We start from the raw sequence: 9,562 nt of genomic DNA, 5'->3' as shown, positions 1-9,562 counted from the left end.
TTTTCCTCTCCTCCCTTGCCCTCCCTCCTTCTTCCATTGTCTTCTCCCCTCAAATAAAAGTGAAAGGTTGTACGACATCTGACTGATTCCAGCATCTTAATCTCGTCCTTGGGATTGTATCGAAACCTCCCCCGACATTGGATCGGGACAGAGACACAGTCACACACTTGAGTTTTTCTCCTCTTTGATGGTCAGGCTGCTGGGTAGGGCAACTCATGGCCAAGTCCCCATGAAATTAAGGGCAGAGTCTCTGCTGTGTGAGTGAGGAGACCAGGGGATTGCTCCAGGGAAAGTATCTGCACTGCAGGGGATGGCAGGGAAATGCCTGAATCCCTCCTCCCACAGCATTTATGGCAGCAGTTCTCCCTTAATTCCTGCCCATGGCTCTGCTGCCTGGAGCTCTTCTTGGCCACAACTTGTTTCTCTGTCCCCACATCTCCTCCCTCTTTGTGCTCACAGACTCCATCCCACCTGCTGTGTGCTCAGCTCTGCCCTGCAGGCAACTCCTGGCAGCAGGGCACTGAGCACAGACTCCTTCCCCTTCAGTTAATCTCCTACTTTGACATCCATCTTTAAAATGACCTTCTGCAAATGTCCTCTGGGTGATGTAGAAGTCTGAACAGCCCTGACCCACGCTGCAGCGTTTCAACAGCAGAAGGACCCCGCCTTGCTGGGGGTCACTCTTTCCACCCACAGCTTCTCCCTGCAGAACCATGGGGAGCTCCTTGCTCTGACTGAATGCTGACCCTGGCAGGCAGCAGAGTCCCTGCCCCAGCACACAGTCCCCTGGGGTGCAGGGACCCTGCTCAGAAGGACAGCCCTGGGCACCCTGGATGCACACCTGGAATAATATCCCTGCTGCCGGGAGAAGGCAGCCGTCATGTCCTGTCTGAGCAACCCTGACCCATGCAGCACCCTGCCCTGCCCTGCTGGGACTTGCTCCTTCCACCCACAGCTTCCCACCATCGCAGGGGGAGCACCCCAGGCAGGCTGGGCACTGACCCTGGCAGGCAGCAGAGTCCCTGCCCTGGCACACAGCCCCCTGGGGCACAAAGGACACTGCTCAGAAGAACAGCCCTGGACACCCCTGCCTGCAGGCCTGGCTTCACACCCCTGCAGCCATCTCCAGGAGAGTTGTGTTGTCCTGTGCCTCTGATGGTGCAGCAGGAAAGCCCTGCTCTGGAGCATGTCCTCCTCCTATACACCAGAAAAACCAGGAGAGCCATCCTGACAGGTCCTATCTGCTGTGGCATGTGCCAGGTCTCAGAGACACTTCCAGGAACCCATCTGCATTGCCCTGCAGCCAGAGACTTACCGTGTCAAGGGCTGTGAGGATCTCTCCCACAGTGAGCTCTCACCTGTCCTCCCACTCCAGGCTGCCTTTTACCTCTCTGTTACTTATCTCCTCACCCCTCGGTGCCTGCAGGCAGTGCCCTCAGCCCTGCCGCACTTTGCAGAGGAGCTGCTCCTGGGCAGAGCTGTCTCTCAGCAGCACTGCCTGGTTGCCATGAGCTGCCTCCATGCCAGGAGCCCAGCCCAGCTCAGCAGCAGAGGACCAGCCCAAAGTAGTGCTTTCTCTTTCCCCTCTGGGCTCCTTCCAGGTGTCCCTGGGGCTCCAGGGAAACCTGCTGTGAAACAGGCTGAAGTAATAACTTGTGGTCCCTCTCCCACCTCTGGAGAGATACTTCTTTCCAGCAATTTCTCCTATCAGAGAGAGAAAGTTGGGCACGAGAATCACCTTTCCCTACTTCTGGTATGGGACAGGAAACCTGGACAGTGACAGAGCTCCTTTACCCCTGCTGCGGGAAGGGATTCAGCTGAGTCAATTGAGGCTTCTCATCCTTTGTTTGTAGTCCTGGGGCTGGAAGGGCACTCAACTCTCACCTGCGGCTGCCACAAACCCACAGGAGGTGGGACTCCTCTTGCCTCCATTCAGGTGGACACAGAATAGGAACCTGGTGCCTGGGAGCCTCTTGTCTCAGCTCCCATGGTAATTGCTGGGGATGGAGGCAAGGAGTGAGCTGCTCAGACTCAAACACCTGGTGACATTTGGGGTGTCATCCAAGATATGTGCAGGTAACTGCAAGCTGTAATGCAGCGGTTCAGAGAGAGGGCAGTATCTGGAGGCATCATCTTTGAGTTTAGAGGGGACTTCCTTTGGCCAACAGCAGATGCCCATGTTTAGGACATCTGAACTTTTCCCTACTCCTTATGTTCAGGGCAGCCTATTGAGGTAGTCGGGGGGGCAGATGTAGCCATTGCCATAGCCATCAGCCATCTTCATCAGCTGCATATACTAGATCACCATGGACTGTAATGGCACTGTCCTGGGTTCATCTGGGATAGAGTTAATTTTTGTCTTGGTAGCTGGTATGGGGCTGTGTTTTGGGTTTAGGATGAGAACAATGTCGATGATACACTGATGCTTTGGTTCTTGCTAAGTAGTGCTAAGCTGTTGCTAAATAGGTGCTAAGTGGCACTCACACTGGTCAAGGACTTTTCAGCTTCCCCTGCTCTGCCGGGGGCACAAGAAGCTGGGAGGGGGCACAGCCAGGGGGAGGGCTGACCCAGACTGGCCCAAGGGCTATTCCATACCATATGACATCATGCTCAGTATATAAGCTGGGGGAAGAAGAAGGAAGGGGGGGACATTGGGTATGATGGCGTTTGTCTTCCCAAGTAACCATTACGCGTGATGGAGCCCTGCTTTCCTGGGGATGGCTGAACACCTGCCTGACGATGGGAAGTAGTGAATGAATTCCTTGTTTTGCTTTGTTTGTGTTCATGGTTTTTGCTTTGCCTATTTAACTGTTCTAATTTATTTTACTTCAATTATTAAACTGTTCTTATCTCAACCCACGAGTTTTCTCCCTTTTACCCTTCTGATTCTCTCCCCCATCCCACTGGTGGGGAGTGAGCGAGCGGCTGCGTGGTGCTTAGTTGCTGGCTGGGGTTAAACCACGACAGGCACAATGCCCATGGACATCCCTACCTTGCCTAACCTAATTCAGGGCAGCTATACAACGGCCAAATACAGGCCTGTAGTGCTATGCGAGATGCCAGGGCTCTCCAGCACAACTGCGTGTTTGACACCATTTGATTCTCTTTCCCACAGCATTCTTCCGGAGAAACTGTCTGCTCATGGCTTGGACATGCTTACTCTCTGCTGAGTAAAAAACTGGCTGGATAGCCGAGCCCAAAGAGTGGTGGTGAATAGAGTTCAATCCAGTTGGTGGCTGGTCACAAGTGGTGTTCCCCAGGGCTCAGTACTGGGGCCATTTCTGTTTAATATCTTTATCAATGACCTGGATGAGAGGATCAAGTGCACCCTCAGTAAGTCTGCAGACGACACCAAGTTGGGTGGAAGTGTTGATCTGCTGGAGGGTAGGAAGGCCCTGCAGAGGGACCTGGACAGGCTGGACCGATGGGCCGGGGCCGACTGCATGAGGTTCAACAAGGCTCAGTGCCGGGTCCTGCACTTGTGTCACAACAACCCCATGCAATGCTACAGGTTTGGGGAAGAGTGGCTGGAAATCTGCCCAGTGGAGAAGGACCTCTGGGTGCTGGTCGACAGCCGCCTGAACATGAGCCAGCAGTCTGCTCAGGTGGCCAACAAGGCCAATAGCATCCTGTCTTGTATCAGGAATAGTATGGCCAGCAGGAGTAGGGAAGTGCTCGTCCCCCTGCCCTTGGCACTGGTGAGGCCGCACCTCGAATCCTGTGTTCAGTTTTGGGCCCCTCACTACAAGCAAGACATTGAGGTGCTGGGGCATGTCCAAAGAAGGGCACTGAAGCTGGTGAAGGGTCTAGAGAACAGGTCTTACAGCTGAGGGAACTGGGGTTGTTTAGCCTGGAGAAGAGGAGGCTGAGGGGAGACCTTCTTGATCTCTACATCTACCAGAAAGGAGGTTGCAGCAAGGTGGTGGTCGATATCTTCTCCCAAGTAACAAGCGATAGGAGAAGAGGAAATGGCCTCAAGGTTCACCAGGGGAGGTTTAGATTGGAGTGAAGGAAAAATTAGTTCTCTGAATTGGTAGTCAGGCACTGGCACAGGCTGCCCAGCGAAGTGGTTGAGTCCCCATCCCTGGAGGTATTTAAAAGATGGGTAGATGTGGTGCTTAGGGACATGGTTTAGTGGTGGACTTGGCAGCCCTAGGTTAATGGTTGGACTCAATGATCTAAAGGGTCTTTTCCAGCTTCAATGATTCTATGACTCTGATAATTTGGGAAACATCTCTTCTACCGATCCGCAGAGCCACTGCAATGGCCTCCTTCCAATTTCCCTTTAAACCTTCCCTTGACTATCATGCCTACAGCAACATAAACTGTATATGAAATGGAGGGAGCAGTGGGTTCTATCAGCCCCTGCTCTACACCCCCTGCCTGCACTGGGAAAGGAAGAAATGAGTTGAAAAGAGAAGTGATCTGGGGCCTAGCTTAGACAAGTGCAGGGTCATCCAGTCCACTGTGAAGTCAGGAGATCAGGAAGAAATCCACGGGCAGAGGCTTGTGCTCTGCCAGACAGCGCCAGAGGATGGGGCTGCCCTGCCCACACGGAGTGCAAAGGAGGTCTTGTTTTCATGAGCCCTGTGGAGAAAGGGGGACTAAGAGCCTGTCTGTACTCAGGGAGAAGGAAAGCCTTTTTCAATACCATCAAGAAGGAGACTCCCAAAGCCTTGAAGAATGAGGTTCCTCTCTCTCAGCTTGAGAGGAACAATTCCACCCAAAGAGAGATACCTTGTCCTATTTCAGATGCACTAAGATGGGCAGAGAGGCCTTCACAATGTTGCCAGTTTTAGCACCAAACCCTCAGGACATCGGCTTCCTTCTGGACTGGAAGGAGACAGTCAGGTGGCCCTTAGGCAGCAAGGAATGATCTCTGCAAATCTCCCAGAGGTCTGCAATGAAGAGGTCAGGTGTCAACTTGTCAGTCAGGGCTCCCCTTGCAAGTGCAGAAGAGGAATCGACTCCTCTCCTCTACCTTTAGAAACCCATTTCTGCAATAAGTTGAACTGTGTCCTGAACTTCATTGGCAAACCCAAGGAAAACTAAGGAGATTACTCTGACACTAAAAACCACCTATCCTTTAGGTGTCCAACATTGTAAAGACAAGGCAGGTAGCATGGAAGTCACTCCACAGAAGCTGCTTTCACCGTTAAACATCTCTTGACAGCACCTTTTAAGATTTGGTGCTTCTCCCTCACAGAATACTTCACAGAATGGGTCTCGACTTCTGCAGGGGTTAGGTCACCGCGCTGCCAGCTATCACTGTCATTAATCTCCCCTCACTCTCTCAGAGCTGCTCTGCTGAGGAACCCTTTAGCACCCAAGGCCACGACTCCTCGGGGAACATACCGAAGGCCTTAGAAATGTTCTCCACAAAAGGGGAAGAAAAATGGGAGACTCCTTCGATCTGGAGGAAGTGCCTCAGCACAAATGGCATTCCCAGCTGACCCACAAAGGCTTTACAAGAGCCTTGAAAGGAGCCCTGATAGACTGTTCTTTAGGGGTTGTGGGAGGAAAGGAGATGGTGCTTCACACAGAGTCTGCTGGGCTTCTCTTTCCCCCCATTAATGCTCCCAGCACATCATAGATTCATGTCAGTGGTTTGTCACATTTCACCTCGATTTTCATTGGTTTGGCTGTTTTTTAAATTCCTGGCCTGCCTGCCTTCTTACCTGCTACCCTCCTTTGATATTCCTCCTTTCCCTGTGATATTTCTCGGGAAGCGAGACCTGTGTCAGGATCTCTGCCCCTTCCTTTGATGTGGGCTTGTTGGCCCATCTCAGCTAAGCTGCACAGAGCCAGATGGGTCTGAGGTTTTCAGGCTTGTGTAGGTTTTGTGAGCAAAACCAGCAGGACAGGAAGGAGATGGCCCGCATAGGGGAAGGCTGTTTGGAAAGAAGCGCTGCACCAAGAATTCAAACTTTCCAAGCCCTCAGATAATAAATTCTTGACTTGGTAAGGATGAACTCCTTACCAAACCAGGCTTCATTCCACAGGAAAGAAAAGAAAAACAGAAAAAGAAACAAAACCCCAAACACCACAGGAGAGAGAAGGCTCAGTCTCTCATTAGTTTATTTAGTTTCTTTATTTGTTTGCTTTACGAGGTATTTTTTATCCCCCAACTGAATGAATTTCCCTTCTCCGCCTCCCTCTCCCCCCATCTTTTTCAATCTTGCTATGCTTTTAGGTTTTTCCTTTGTTTATTCCCCTCTTCTCTGCTGCTTTTCAAATCTTCTTTTCTTTTTCCCTCCGACAGCCAGAAAGGTTTATCAAAACTGTTTTTCAGCAAGAAAGTTGTCAGTCACAGAGGAGGAATCTGCTTATAAAGTTTTCTGTTCTACCCGACAAAGTTCAAGCGTGGATGGAAGGACAGTCCTGAAAATGGACTAGTTTTAAACACGGGATGTTTGTCTTCTCCCTCTTTGGCTCTGACTTTCCCTGAAAACCAAACCTTTCCCAGAGAATAAAACTTCCCTCTTCTCTCACTCTCCTTCTTACCTTTACTTCCCACACGCCCCCTCATTTGTCACCATCTTCATGCCGCCTTCTCTCTGCTTCTGTCCTAGTCAAAAGGTTAAAGGCACTTGGCTGAGCTGTTTTATCTTGCACTAGAATGCATTGTAGCTCATCCTAAAGGATACCTTTAAATAGATTAGAATAAAACCGGTTGAGAAACATCTATTTTTTCCCCACTGCCTGTAAAGGGACTGTTGGGTAAAGAGCTCAAATACAATAACTTGCATCGTGTTTATGGTGGATTCCTGCTCTAACCCCCATACTACATTTGCTCCTAGGGCATAAAATGGGGCCTTCTTGCCCTAGGTTGATTATTCTCTCCTCTCTTCTGTTTTCCTTCCAGCCTTTGCGTGAATGTCTCCGTGAATGCCTTTTCTCGTCCTTCTACATTCTTTCGCTCTGTCTCATCTTCTTGTAACCTCCTCAGGCGTTGTTTCTTCCACTGACCATCTGCCCTTGCTCACTGCAGCTCCGATGCAGAAATGTTGAACCACACACCTGTCACAGAGTTCCTTCTCTTGGGCTTCCCCTCCCGCCACCATCAGCAGCACCTAATGGCAATCCCTCTCCTGCTTCGTACCTGGTGGTCTTAGTGAGAAACTTGCTGATCATTGCCCACGTTCTGCATTGAAAGAGACCTCTGCAGGCCCATGTACTTTTTCCTCTGTAACCTCTCCTGCTTGGACATCTTCATCGCTACATCCATCATACCCAAAGTCACAGGAAACTTGCTGATGGGCAGCAAAGCCATTTCCTTCCCAGGCTGCTTAACTCAGGGCTACTTCTACTCCCTTCTGGGCTACATCAAGTTTGTCCTTCTGGCTCTCATGTCCTATGACCGCTATGTGGCCATATGCCACCCTCTGCAGTACCCCATGCTCATGAACGGTCAGCTTTGCCTTCAGCTACTCTTGGGCTCGTGGGCTGCAGGCTTCCTGGCCACCGTTGTCTCCACTGTCCTGGTTGCCAGGATGCCCTTCTGCAATGCCAATCATATTGACCACTTCTTCTGCGACAGTGTGCTTTGGATCAAGTTGTCCTGGGCGCAAACACAGATTGTTGAGCTGATCACCTTCATGGCCTCATCCATCATCCTACTTGGCTCACTGGGCATGACAGCAGTGCCCTACCTTTACATCATTAACACCATACTTAGGTTGCCCTCAGCTTCCTCACGGCACAAGGCATTCTCTACATGCTCCTCTCACTTCACCATTGTCATCTTGGGCTATGGCAGCTGCATATTCATCTATGTCCAGCCTTCAAGCCACCACATTTCCTACAACAAGGCAGTGGCCCTTCTCAACACAGTGGTAGCTCCTTTGATGAGTCCCTTTCTTTTCAGCCTGAGGAACCAGAGGATGAAAGATGCCCTCAAGGCAGGCTTGAAGAGAAAGGTGATCATCTTCAGGCAACAGCTTTCCACCTAAGAAGAGTTTTTGTAAGTGGATTTTGGAAGGCGATAGGGGTGGGGAGGACAAACACATGATGATGACATATTTGCAGGAATGAGACCTTTCTTTCTTAGTAGTGTAAAGTTTCCTGAAATGAGTATCACACGAGGTTCTCTCCTGCAATACATCACCATAAGAAGGCCTTACCTAGCAATGCCTTTCAAATGACCTACAAGCACTTTACAAACCCTGGTGAATACCACAATGGCATTTTCTATGTGTGGAAACCGAGACAGAAAGCAACAAGCAGAGGGCTTCATCCCTCCTTGGCACAGCCAATTCTCAACAAGCTTCACTCTCCGCCAGTTCTGATGTAACTTCTCCTTGCTTTCCTGATTATTTTGGTGGCAGATCTTTGTTGAACCTCTTCATCTTTAGGAAATGACAGAAAATAGGTGGAACACAATGAAAAGAACAATAATGGCTTTATTTCTCTACCAAGTGGCGCTTACATCTCCATTAACCTCCTGGTTAGAACAAAAACATGCCTGAAATCAAGTCCAGTTTAACTGCCTCGGATTACCTCTCTTCTGCTTTGGTGCAAAATCTTGAATATTGGTCAGAAATGTAGTTTTGAGTAACAAGGCAGCTGTCTCCAGATCAGGTCTGCTGAAGTAAATGTCCAGTCCTTGACGCAATGCTCCCACACCCAGTACTTCAGCTGATCTAGCAAATTCAGGGGGATTAACTTATTCCAACACAGACTTTTATGACTGCAATGTCTAAAAAGGTGAGTTCATTGCCTGGTCTCCTTTGACAGCGGGGAGGAAGGAGCAGTACAGAGGATGGTGTCATCTCCTCCTATAGAGGTCTATAGCACCTCAGGGGAACTGTACTTAGCACAGGCTCGGCAGCTTCACTTTTCAATACCTAATGCCAGGTGCACTGACCCACGTGCTGGGCAACGTCTGGTGATTTGCACAAGCGAGGGACTCTTGCTCAGCGGGGGCCATCCTTTGAAGACACGAGGGTTACAACTGTACCTTAAGGTCTCTCCAGAATTAAACGGAAACATCTCCTCTAGTCCCTGTCACAATGTTGCCATTTTGTAATTTTCCTGGATTACTTTTCACTCATGATTGGCAAGAAAAATGTTCTCTTTTGGAAAGAGAATACAAATCATTATTTGCTCATTCATTTAAATGAAAATATGGGATTGTCATGCAATGTGAGAGATTTCTTTGCATTTGAACTGAGAGAGTTTTCTTGCATTGTATAAATAACTTCCCTGCCAAGACATGGAAACACTGAAATACATAAACGATTCCATCAAGCTGGCACACATGTTACTAATATAGAAAACTAAGATGGATGAGTGTAGGCTGACATGCCCAAGCTAGTGGGATGTATCCCATCCCATCCAAGCTGGCAAAGAGTGCCACCAATGTTTCTTCAGTGAAGAGATTTTGAAATCACAGGTGATGATTTAGTTTAGCTGTTTCAGGCATGTTATTGTGATAAATCCTACCCAAAGTCACTTGTGCATCAATGGCTCTCGTATTTTTGGGTAGATAGCTTAGGTTTGACTGAATCCCCACTGGTACCTCTAGGCAGGAAATATCTGAGGCCCTTGTCTTGCTCTAACG

General features: G+C 49.6%; 1 pseudogene across 1 annotated transcript; it reads left to right on the top strand.

The window, feature by feature from the left end:
- Positions 1–7,004: 7,004 nt before the first annotated feature.
- LOC309603459 (olfactory receptor 6T1-like) lies at positions 7,005–7,952 on the top strand (annotated as a pseudogene). The gene has a single exon. The product of its transcript is annotated as an olfactory receptor 6T1-like (transcript).
- The last annotated feature ends 1,610 nt before the right edge of the window (positions 7,953–9,562 follow it).

Source organism: Platalea leucorodia (assembly GCF_965183815.1).
Source record: "Platalea leucorodia genome assembly, contig: HAP1_HAP1_SCAFFOLD_99, whole genome shotgun sequence".
NCBI classification, from domain to species: domain Eukaryota; kingdom Metazoa; phylum Chordata; class Aves; order Pelecaniformes; family Threskiornithidae; genus Platalea; species Platalea leucorodia.
Note: the sequence above shows the minus strand (reverse complement) of the source record. Positions and strands in the feature narration are given on the sequence as shown.